The sequence below is a fragment of the Fukomys damarensis genome, unplaced genomic scaffold (assembly GCF_012274545.1).
Source record: "Fukomys damarensis isolate Sample0158 unplaced genomic scaffold, DMR_v1.0_HiC HiC_scaffold_36, whole genome shotgun sequence".
In the NCBI taxonomy this organism is placed as follows: Eukaryota; Metazoa; Chordata; class Mammalia; order Rodentia; family Bathyergidae; genus Fukomys; species Fukomys damarensis.
Window position 1 is genome coordinate 41,917,794 of NW_022900948.1, and position 12,238 is coordinate 41,930,031.

Genomic DNA, 12,238 nt, shown 5'->3' on the forward strand with positions numbered 1-12,238 from the left:
GAGGGCGCTGCCTGTGGGACCGGGCGCGGGGCTGGGTGGTTGAGACCCCTGAGAGTCGGGCCGGGGTGGGGGATCGGCCCTTTGGGGAGCTGCCAAGGAGCCGCAGTGCACCCCACCGCCTTCCTCCAGGTAAACAAGAGGCGGCGGCGTTAGCCCTCTAGGTCTCCGTGGGCACTCTGGGCTCGGTCAGTCCTGCCATTCCAGAGGGTGGGCTGGGGCTGACCTGCGGGATGTAAGCGAGCAGTGCCCTGCTGTGTTTGTTTGTGCACTAGTCTGGGAGTGTGGATCTTGAGGTTTTCGGCAAGCTTTTCCCACCCCGGGCCTCAGTTTCCCCATGTGAGAATTGAGGGTTTAGATCAACTCTCTGAGACTTAGCTCTCCCATTTAGTGTACGTCGGAAATAGGAAGGGCTGTCCCTGGTTCAAGACACTGAGCAGTTTCGCTGAAGACTTTTTGCAAATGTGGACTTTTTAGCCACTTAGTGCACTTTGTTTCAGACAGGTTTAAAATGATTCCAAGCAGCGTTTTCTAAATCTCACCTTAATCATTCTTCATCCTCTGCCATTGTCCCTAGTTTTAGTCACATTCCACGGAGCTTTTGCATGCAAACATTTTGTTTATATTTGCTCATTTTCTCTTTGTTCCCTAGTCGAGGCCTTCTTTGCTTCACATCTGGATTATTGCAACAGTTCTTAGCTGGTCGCTGACTCCAGAGGTCCCCCCTCCCCCATCCTTCCTTTATGCTAACGCCAAACTTACTATAGGAAGTCAGAAAATAGTTGAGTGCTTGCTTGCCTATTAAATGTCAAGATACGCTCCCAGGTGGTGGGGGAAAGTTGCCGAAGGCACACTTAGTGGCCAAGCAGCGTTACACTGGGTGCTGAGATGTGACCCGTTAAAAGGTAATTTTGAGTGTGCTGTAGAATGAAGAAAGGGTAGAGGTCACATTGCACGCTTAGTGGTCAGGGAGTCGGGTTAGCAGAGGGTCGGGATTTGAGCTGGGTGTTCAAGAATGAGGAGTCAGACAGGAAAAGAGGAGTTGGGCCCAGGGACCCTGTGGGGTTCTTGACTGGACCAGTCTCTTGGCGGAGAAGGGATCATATAGGAGGAGATTAGGAGGAAAGATTGGTTGGGCATGGTTCCTGAAAAAACTCGGAACACTAGGCCAAAGTTGAAAGTATTCTAAAGGCTTAGGTGAGGGACCGGAGACAAGGGATAGTTCATGTGCGGGAGGCAGAGGGGAGAGGCTGGAGGCCAGATCAGCCAGGAGGCCTTGGCAGGGATACCACATTTCAAAGCTGAGGGGTGTCCTTTTGCCTGCCACGTCGTGTCCAGCCATTGCCCTCGCCGTCTTTGCAAAGCTCTCCTCCCTCTGGCCACACTCCACCCACCTGAACCTTCTTCCCTGCCTCTGCTCCAGGTCTGGCCCTTGCAGAAGCCAAGTTACAACCGCCTTGGGCTTTGCTCCTGTTTTTCCCCTCCGTGCACGTTCTCCATTTCACTTCCTTCAAGCCCCTGCTGAAGATACGCTTCCTGCAGAGGGTGTTCCCTGACCGCCCTACCCCCATGCCTTTGTGGCTCTCTGTTCAGTGCTTATTCCTGTTACTGAGCTTGTTCTTGTCTTCACTGGAATGGGGGCGTGAGACCCTGTCTTAATACTTCTCTCCGGGCCCTTCCAGTGCCTAGTACTGGATTTTTAGAGTAAGTACTTGGATACTTCCTGGTTTTTGTTGGTAAACAACATTTTTTTGGTGTGAGTTGACTTTTTCTTGGAGAAGCTGTTTTTGCTTATCAGTTTTCTCTGTCATCTATAGCTGACATCTAATGCTGCTATTTTCAGCTTTCATTCTTGGGGGGCAGATCTACAGAATGAATCTTTGAAACGTTGAAATGTTTACTGCTAATTATGGGAAAAGAAAAAGTCACGTAATTCTTCATTTGGAGGCTGCGGGGAAAGAACTTCAGCTTTGGAATCAGACTCGGGTTTGCATCCCAGCAAGGCTGCCTACTAGCTCTGAGAACTTGAGCAATTTATCAAATGTGTCTGAGCCTTTTTCCTTATTTGTAATGTGTGGGATAATAAAGTCCATTCCATAGGGTTGCCAAGAGTTTTTGAACGAAAATGTTATATAAAGGAGTTAGCAAAATTTGTGGAACCCAGTAACTGGCTAATACATTTACACGTGTGTATCACTGAGTTGTGCATTTCTGCATGTCTCTAATCTACTTCAGCTTTCCAGTTGAAGTCCTCCTCAGAAAAGTCAGTATTCTGAATCTAGAATGCCATCTTTATGTTTTATTCCTATTAATTATCATGTTACTTTAAAGTCTGCTTAATGTTTTTCATACTTAACTGTGTTCATTTAATGTTTTGTAGCTGAAAAGCTGCTGATTTAGTTTAGTGAAGGTCATCAGTGGGTGCAGTTAAGTTTCTAATGATTGTTTTCTGGTTGTTGATGGCATGGAAAACCTCCTGGAAAAGTGCGGCTCAAGGTGAGCTTTTCTGATCTTTTTGTTGTAAGGCAGAACATAATGTATTTTCCAGGTCCCATGCCCCTACAATGCCAACAGTAAGCAGGTAAGATGCTACTCCTCAGTTTTTTTATGTTGAGTTTTTTGCTCTGAGAAAGCTTAATTTTTTTAACCTGAAAAAAATCTTTTAATTCATGATTAGAATTTAAGACCTCAGGTATGGTGGCACATGCCTGTAATTGAAGCTACTCAGGAGGCTGAGGCAGGAGTATTGCTTGAGCCCAGGAGTTCAGGACCATCCTAGGTAACATACCTACTCTATTGTTTAAAAAAAAAAAAAAGAAAAGAAAAAACAACAATTTGTACCATCTTTTTGCCTACTTCATTGACAGAGTAAAAAGAATGAACTGAGAAACAGGTGCAGATAATTTGAAGTATAACCTGTTGTGACCAGTTTATTATCACCATGTCAGACCCAGTGTAACTTTATCTGTGTAATGCATCCTTAAATGAGAGTTCTCTTTACATTTAAAGTTGATTAAAACCCCCTGTATACTCTTAGGGCTGGGGATTTAGCTCAGTGGTTCCGGCGCCTGCCTCGCAAACGCAAGGACCCAAGTTCGGTCCCTGGTACCAAAAAAACTCCTGCATCTATTGCATCTTACCACCATGGTTGAATTAAAGTTTATCCTCATAGGCAGTAAGAGTTCTGACTCTGGAGACTGACAAATTTGGCTTAGCTGGTCAGTGGCTGAGTGACCTTCAGCTGTTTCATGAGCTGTAGAACTGGGATCGACACAACTGCTCCCTCACAGTGGCGTCAGGAAGTGCATAGCTTACTTAGCACAATGCATACAGTAGGCGCTCAATTACTGCTGGTCCTTACCATCGCTAGTGAAGTTAAAGAGGCCATTCCTCTCCTGTTTGCAAAGCTCAGAAGCAGCTTCTGATGTTTCACTTTGACTAAGACAAATCTCACCCTCTCAGAATTAGTGTTTCCGAGCAGACCTGGAGAATGTTAACGCCTTGGTCGGAACTGTAACAGTTTGGATAAAAATGTTCCTTCAGATTCACATGAATTAATGCAGTAAGAACTCTAAACTTGTTTTCCTTTAAATTAGGATGAGTGCTTCATGAATATCCATCACAGAATGCCATTTTCTTTTCTTTCTTTTTTTTTTTCTTTCCTTCCTTGCATTGGGTTTCAGTAGCACCAGAATGTTTTGCGCAGCCCTGGTGCTATTCGGCTGCTGCTGCTTCCCAAAGGATTAGATTGTAGCTCATGACAGCTCAATTTTAGTTTTGATCTAGACATCTTTCCTTCTGCATTGGGTTTCAGTAGCACCAGAATGTTTTGCGCAGCCCTGGTGCTATTCGGCTGCTGCTGCTTCCCAAAGGATTAGATTGTAGCTCATGACAGCTCAATTTTAGTTTTGATCTAGACCCGAGCAGAAATATCTAGAAAAGTTATTTTTATATAGTTGTTACTGCTGTTACCATGCCTTTTCTCTCCAGTGCTTCAATCTGTGGTCTCTTTAATGACTTTTTGTGCGAGAGTGAAAATTAGAGATCTTCACTTCGTGATGGAGAAAGCCTAGTTTGAGCTGCGTCTCAGGTGTCAGCAAGTGGCTGAAGCCAGCAGGTGCAAACCTGGGTCTGGAATCACGAGCGTCTTGCCTGAGAATCGTGGGGAGGTGCCTCCCGGTGCCTTAAACAACTTCCAAATCTGTAACCTTGCTTTCCTTTCTTGGATGTGTAACTGGATATTTTTGAAAGAAGGCTAGCATCGTGTGAAGCAGATGAGAGTGTTTCTAGGTTAGGTGGGAATAAGCCACCTTGCTAGAGTCTGTCTCTGCCAGGTCCTGTTCTTCATCTCAGGGCTCTTCAGGTGGAAGGGTTGAGCTGAGGGTGTGGCCGTGGCGGTCACCAGCTTGGTTTGTTTTGTCACCTCGATTCTTGCAGAGAGCCTCCCCTCACACCCTTTGGGGCTTGGAGCCGGCAGTGTCCGCCCCCAGAGAGCTCATCCAAGAGTGGGACAGCTTCATGGTGTGTGAAGGTTGCAACTCCCCTGGCTCAGTCTTCACCCTTCAAGGCAGAAACAGGTCTTGGGCTTTACCCAAGAATGTTGCAGAGGGGATTTTGAGGGTGTTTTGTCCAGGTGACATTTAAGAGTCTCTTCTCTATCTATAGGGTGTCTGTAGCATGGGTCAGCAGGGTGGGAGGACGTTGCTGGTTTTTCACTCTCCAGTTTCCTTGCCCTTAACGGGATGCATGGTGTGGAATTTTACTTAGGAATTCTAGTTGGTGGAGATGCTGTGGAGAGAGCTCAGTACAAACGTTACCTTTTTCTTGAGATGCAGTACTGTTGTCTTTGTTGGGGTACCTCTTATAAAGAGCAAGCACTTTTCTCTGTTCTCAGCGCTTTCCTTTCCTCTCCCTCTAGGAACCTCATTTTACCACCACATCCTCAGTACAGTTCTGGTCACTTCCTAGTCAGTGTTCTCTCCTGCCCAACCTTAGTCTGTCTTGCCAGAGCTAACTTCCCTCCCTGGAGTGGATGTGGCTCTCTCTGTTTCCAAGTCCTGTTGCTCCTTCTCTGGACTTGTGTCCACAGGGGCTGCCCCCAGGATGCCGTCGTGTCCGTTCAAGGCCCCGCGCTGTAGCGCTCGCTCCTCTGCCATGTCCCTCCCTGTGCATGCTTGCTGCACCCCAGGCCCCATTGCTTTTATTCTGCTCCTGTCAGTCCTTCTGTCTGGAGCATTCTTTCTGTTCCTTTTAAAATGCAAGGCCTTGTTCAAAAATATCTTCCACCATGAAGTTTTTCTTTGTTCTATTTTGATTTTTCAAAAAATCTTTCTGGTCATAAGTAATCAGCCCTGTCATGGTGGCACATAATTCTTTGTTTCTGCTGCTATAATTGTCTGTTTGATATAATAATTATCCGTTTGCATCCCATCTTTCTCCTCTAGATTCTTTAGTTTAAAACATTAAAAAAAAAACATTTTATGTTTTTAGGTAAAAACTACATGTCTTAAAAAATAATAGTTACATGATAAAAGAAATTTCAAAAAGTTAAAAAAATTTTTTTCCCTTTCCCCATCTAAGACCTTCTTCCCAAAAGTGACTTCTGCTAATAGGATGGTATGATTTCAGAGTGAATACAGCAGTACAAACGCTTGATTGTTTGAACAACATGGACTTCACCTGTATGGGTCCACTCACACATGGATTTTTTTTCCCTGATTGTGTATTTTTTCATCTGGAGGAGGAAGGTTTGAGACAGGGTCTTACCATGTATTCCAGGCTGGCCTCGAACTCACTGTATAGCCCAGGCTGGCCTCAAACTCATGGCAATCCTCCTGCATCATCCTCCCGAGTGCTGAGATTACAGGTGTCCCCCACCATACCCAACTTTCCTGGTTGTTTTTGGAGATTTGCAACAATTTGAAAAAAAACTTTGCAAGCAAGTCATGTAGCTAAAAATATTGAAAAACTTAAGAAAAAAGTTAGATACCTGAGTCATGAATGCCTGAATGTGTGGTTTACTTTATCATTTACTACCATAAAATATACAGAAATCTATTATAGGAAGTTAAAGTTTATCAAAACCAATGCACACACAGACCATACACAGTGCCATTTGTCATCAGGAGCTATGTGAACAAACATAAAGGTGCAGTGTTCACTCCACTGCATAAAATTAGCCATAGTACAGGCGACTGCTATAACGTCACTGCCACCTCCTGTTGCTGTTGCAGTGAACTCAAGTGCTGTGAGTGTCTGCTCAGAACACTTCTCTGATGCCAAGCATCTTTATGTCTCTTTGGTAAATTGCACGTGGCTCCGAAAAGTGATCTCTTGAGGTTCTCATGTGGTTTTCACTGTAATTTGTGTAATATACACTATGTGTTAATTAGCTGTTTGCAAGCTGTTGGTAGGTTTTGGGTAGTCAAAACTTATGTGTGGACTTTTGACTGTGCATGAAGTGGGCAGCACCATAACTTTCACATTGGTCAAGAGTCAGCTGTAGGGCTGGAGGTGTAGCTCAGTTTTAGAGTACTTGCCTAGCATACATAAGACCCCTGTGTTCACTTCCCAGCACTGAAAAACAAAAAATCAACTATAGTTATTCTTTTGAGAAATGTGCACTCACGAAGGAAATCATATATGCATCTACACTGTCACTATTCTGTATCTTGCTGACTGATTTCAGCTAAATCTTGGAGCTCTTTCTATTACTAAGGCATACAGATCAATCAGTTCTTTTAATGGCTGCATGGTAGTTCACTGTAGATTTCTTTTGTTTTTTTGAATTTTTGAGACAAGGTCTTGCTTTATACTTCAGGCTGGCCTAGAAGTTGTGACAGTCCTTCTGCCTCAGCCTTCATACTGCTGAGATTTTAGGTGTGCGCCCCCACACCCAGCACTTATTATTATTATTTTTTCTTTTGACATGAAATCTCAGAATTTCACTGTGTTGCTCAGCCTTCCCAGTTGACAGTACAGGTACATGCCACTGTCCCCAGCTTGTGGGTGTGTGTTTTTTTAACCAGTCTCCTTTTGGGGTTCCACGTTTTGGCTATAATAAAGAAAAATAGTGGACATCTTTGTTACATGTATGCTGATATACTTTTATAAGCACTCTTATTTTTGTAGGCTCAGTTTTTAGCAGTTACTTGTGGACCAAAAGGCAAATGATAGATATTACCAATTTATCCTTCAAGATTAGTTTGTCAGCTATTTAAAAATGTGTGCAAGTGTGATGGTTTAAAAATGGTATCTCATGAGCTGGGGATGTAGCTCAGTGGTGAGCACTTACTTAGCATATATGTAAAGCCTTGGGTTTGATCCCCAGTGCACACACATAAAATTCAGTTTGTTCATAATTTGAATGTTTTTTTTAATTTGAATGTTTTTAATCATGAATAAAGGTAAATCATCTTTTCATTGCCTTTTTGTCCATCTGCTTTTGTTTTGTTTTTAAACACTGTGTGTCCTTTGTCACTCTTTAGTAGGGTTCTTAGTGTTAGACCAATTTAATCTTTAAATTTAAGAATTTGAAAAGTAGCCCCCTGTCGGATATGCATGATTTTCCCTCAGTGGTCATTTATCTTGTGGCCTTTTCAGGAGAGCGATGTTTTTTGCCATGCACTTTTATGCTGATAGGTGTACTCTTCTTTGCTTTTATAGTCTCTGGAATTTATGTCAATATATATTAATTTACTTACAGAGTTTTTAAGTTACTTTTTGATGATTTGCAGATTGTTTCAAAATTCTGATGTAAGACTCTAATGGCATTTAAGGGAAAATAATAAGGCTCTCCATAAATTCCCCGAGACCTTTTATAGGACACTGGTAAATGTGAATCAGCTCTGAAAACTCAGGAGCTATGTTGCCTGCTGATTGTGCCTTGTAGTTTATCTGGTCCTGTTGTGTTGTGGTGCATAAGGGCACTCATGATCTTTTCATGTCTTTTGCTCACACCCAGTATGAGAAGGATGAAGGAAGAGCAGAGGCTGTAGTCACCGGTGACTTCTCAGGCTCAGCTGGTGTGTAAGATTGTGATGGTTAACTGGTTTCCCTCTCTTGCAGAGTACCTTTGTTTTCTGAAGCTCTTTCAGGTGAATATGTTTTCTTCTTAGGGAGCTTTGGAATCTGGAAGCTTTGGAATTAGGGGTATCAGAGCAGCGTCCTGTCCTGATGCATGGTCACAGCCATGTGTTGTTCTATAGCTTTTTAAAAAGGAATCTTGCAAAGATTTCAAAAAGCTGTGCTTACTAAGCCTGTTGCCATATGGTCTTCAGTTGGATCTTTTGTGTGTTTTTCCTTCACCTTTTACTGCAGGTCTGTGGGAGGAGTGGCTGGGCTGGCTCAGGTGGTGGACTGACCAGGCCTGCCTTCTCTGTGGCTGTACCCACAGTGCGATGTTGAATGGCCTCTTTCCTCCGGGTGCCCATTCTGCCCCAATTCCATTGCATGTGTGTCCATTTCCTTCTAAAGCTGCTGACTTTTCCCTGTGCTCACCTTGGCAGTTTGGCTTTTGCTGTTGTCCTTCAGTGCCATCAGACTTGGTGCCCTCATTCAGCCCTGAGACCCCCCCACCTCCCGCAGCGTTTGTCTTGTCGTTGGAATACCACGCTCAGGTGGTGCTTTGAACCGTGTTGAACTTGAGCTGAACCCTGTGTCCTCTTGGCAGCACCTGCTGTCTGGGACTTCTACCTCGAAACCCCAAAGGACCAGTCCCTGTAGCTCTGTAGTTTCTCATTAACTGAAGCTTTAGTATGTAAAGATGGCTTTTGTTTAAAGCAGGTAAAATGAATCAGGTTAAAGGGGTTTACAGAGGAGGGGGATCAAAGCTGTGAATATGGAAGTTGTAAAGCATTTCAGCCAGAGGGCCCACCTGAGGTTTCTCTACTCGGCCCTTACCTCTGCAAGAGAGTTTGATCCAGAAAGAGGGGAATTCTGGTCTGGGAGGAAGGTGCTGTAGTTAATGTGAAGAGCTGAGATTGTTTAGCTACAGAGGATTTTGACGGATATTACCAGAATGCTCTCATTTGCCCTTATTCTCCATCCTGGGCCTCACTCAGTAGGGGGATATTTGCCACCTGTCCCTGTCCCTTCCTGGAACAGGAGTGTTCTTTTCCTCCCACCTTTGCTGCTGCTTCTTCTTTCCTCTTTCCTCTGGCTGTCCTTTTCCTTTGGACAAAATAAAGCAGGATGAGGGGATATTGTTTAGGCAGTCTAGGCTGCAGAATTTGGTGCAGTCCTGAGAAAGTCAGCCTCTTGGAGTCTTGGTTTCCTTATCTCTGAAATGAAGTAGTAGTAGTGTCTGTCTGGCGGGGGTGGTCAGGAGGATCTGGTGGATACACGGTAAGCCTTCGTGTCGTGCTAGTTTGTACCAAGCATTCGGTGCCTGGAAATGACTGATTGTGATGCTGGGCAAGGACTTTCCCAGGTTAAGAGGGAGATGGCAGTCACCCCCTTTTACAGTTGCTCTGACTGGTGTGGGGATCCTGGACACGTGGAAGTGGGAGAATACTGGTCCCTTGGCTGTGGCAGGAGCTGTGTGTATAGCTGTTTCCACAGGTGTGGTGATGTGGTTTGTAAGGAAAAGAACATTGCTCACTGGGAGAGCATTTGCCTAGTATGTGGTTCTGTCCCCAGTGCTTAAAAAACAAGGAATTTTAAAGTAAAAAATTGAAAAAGAAGGAAGATTGTCTCCCTGTTGGTTGAGTGAGCAGAAGAGGCCTATGAAGAAAGAAGTTGAGGAACCAGTAGACCCTTGCAGCAAATTCTTCTCTGCTTCTCTTTTTTTTGGGAAAGAAATGTTTCACTTTCCTATCCAGAGTATAGTTTTTACAAACAAAAATAAAATAAATATTATTAAAATAAGTATTAAAGGTAAAGTAAAAAATGCACAGCTTATATGTGTTTGTTTTTAAAATTAAAATATAGCAGTGTAAATATCTAGTTTGAGCATGGTTTCTGTCTGTCGTAGTGTGAAGGAAAAAGACATGATTAATCTGCTAAATTAAAGAATACTGATTCTGGTGTTTTTAGTGAGTAGAATAATAAAATTCATTATTGTTTTCTGAAACAGTTGCAAACTTAATCTAAATGAAAAACTCATATAAATCACTTCTCTGCATTATCAAAAATGAATTCCATTCCCATATCTCCCTGAGTTGAGAAGAATCTGCATTAAGCCTGTGTCAAACTGCAAGACTGGGACTCTTACTCATCTTTGAATTCCCTTTTGTTTTGTGTATGTAGGCGATTGATATCGAATGAATATTTCCTATAAATGTAGGAAAAATAACTTAAATCCCCAGTTAATATGCAATTTGGTGATTGCAATTAAATCTCATATTTGCAGCAATATGACAAAAGGCTAATTTCCTTAATTTGCAAAGAGCTCTGACAATTCAAGAAAAAAGGCAAATGTCAGGAAAGGATAAGCATAGGCAGTAAAAACACAGATTGCCAGGGCTGGCGATTTGGCTCAGTGGTTCTGCCGCCTGCCTCGCAAGTGCAAGGGCCCGAGTTTGATCCCTGGTTCAAAAAAGAAAGACAGATTGCCATTAAACATGAGAAAAGGTATCGACCTCATTTATGAATAACACATGTACAGGCAAACAGTGAGGTACCATTTTTCTCCTGTCAGTTTGGCAAAAGTGAGACAGTTTGTGGGTGAGTAGACTGCTCTTCCCTGTGCTGTTGGTGAAAAGATAGCCGTTTCCATTTTTTACGCATTATCGACTGAAATGAAAAACCTCAATTCCTCTGCTCACAAAGTTACAAAGGAAGGCCAAGATGCATGAACATATGTCGCCATTCTGTGTTTGTAATGGCTGTTAAAATTGCTTCCTGTTTTTGGTATCAGTTGAAACAGCTATCCATGGAATGCTATGAAGTCAGAAAAAATGAGATCAACGAATGTGTGCTGCTGTGGAAAGATTTTAAGGCATATGAAATACATTTCTTAAGAGTAAAGTACAGGAGTTTATGCTGATCTGTGTTTAAAATTTTCCTGAAAAGATACAAGAAACTCCTACCAATGATTATCTTTGGGAAGAAGGGCTGTGGTGGGGCGAGTTTTGCTATTTTATTTTTCTATACTATGACCTGAAGTTCTGCCGTAATCATATACGAATTGCAAAGTAAAATTAATTAAAAATTGACCTCACATAGATGTAGACACACTGACATTCCAAGCAGGGGCAAAACCAAGACCTGCCTGAAGCCATTGAGTAGCCCATTGAGAAACTGTCACTTCAGAGGGGTGGAGGGTCACCTTTGAGCTTGATATGCCTACCAAAGGTCCTGACCTCTCCTCCCCAGGCCCCCTAGACCTGCCTGATGAATCTGACCATGGTTGTGGAACTTATGATTGAGTAGCCTTCTGCTCTCTTTAGCCTGGTTCATGTGCCTAGAACTGAGATGAACTGTCCTGTAGATTCACTCTGCTAGTCTTTCAGCAGCTTCTAACGCTGGAGTGTTGCTTGTTAGCAGCTCTAGGGAGGAGTCTCTGAATCTCATTGTCACTGCCTAAAGCAGTGTTAATGCAAGAGAGAGGAAAGTGAAGTGCTTCCTTTCTCATTGTGGGGAAATGGAATCCCTCTTAGGTGTTAGTTAATCAAGGTTTCACTTTCCTCTGTGCTTTTTCTTTCTTTTAAAAACTTTGTTATTTTTAGTATATGTTTGCAGTGCATATTAATTGCATACATCTTGGGGAATTGATACAAATACATATCGCATCTGGATCCTTTTTACTCCCCTCTCCCCCTTCCCCATCCCCTTCTCATCTCCACAGAGTCGACCTCCCGATTTTCTTTCAAGTGTTCTCTACTTTTCTTCTGAGAAGATAAAAAGCTACACACAGGAGAAGAGGCCTCACTGTGAACCTGTTTTCAGTTTTACATTCGATTTCAGAAAGTCTTTCTTCTTGTCCTTTCTCTCCTGGTTTTTGCCCAAGAGTCAACATCTTAAAAAGCTTGAACACACCTTCCTTCTACCCCCTTTCACTCCACAAATCACTGCTTATCCATCCACCTTGTGTCACAAAAATAAGAAGTATAATCTGCCCTCTCTTCAGGTGTCAGCTGGGTTGCAGTTTTGTTAAGTTTTGCTAATTTGAGAAAGAATTGTATCTTATGTTAATTTTTATTTGTTTACTGATGAAGCAGTTAAGTTTTTTTTTTTCTGTTTAGATTCTATTTTTCTGTTCTGTTTCTTTCTTTTTTTTTTTTTTTTTTTTTTTTTTTTT

General features: G+C 42.9%; 1 protein-coding gene across 9 annotated transcripts in view; it reads left to right on the forward strand.

Moving 5' to 3' along the window:
• The window catches only part of Zbtb34 (zinc finger and BTB domain containing 34), a 42,760-nt gene that overhangs the window by 20,850 nt on the left and 9,672 nt on the right, over positions 1-12,238 (forward strand). For 2 of the 9 annotated variants that reach the window (XM_010613562.3, XM_010613565.3), the window contains exon 1: positions 20-129. The exons of 6 other annotated variants lie outside the window; for them this stretch is intronic. The gene's annotated coding sequence lies outside the window, so the exon portion shown is untranslated. Of the gene's footprint in view, positions 1-19; positions 130-2,377; positions 2,494-12,238 lie in introns of those variants that run through there. One more of the 9 variants, XM_033758956.1, reaches the window with a different exon arrangement.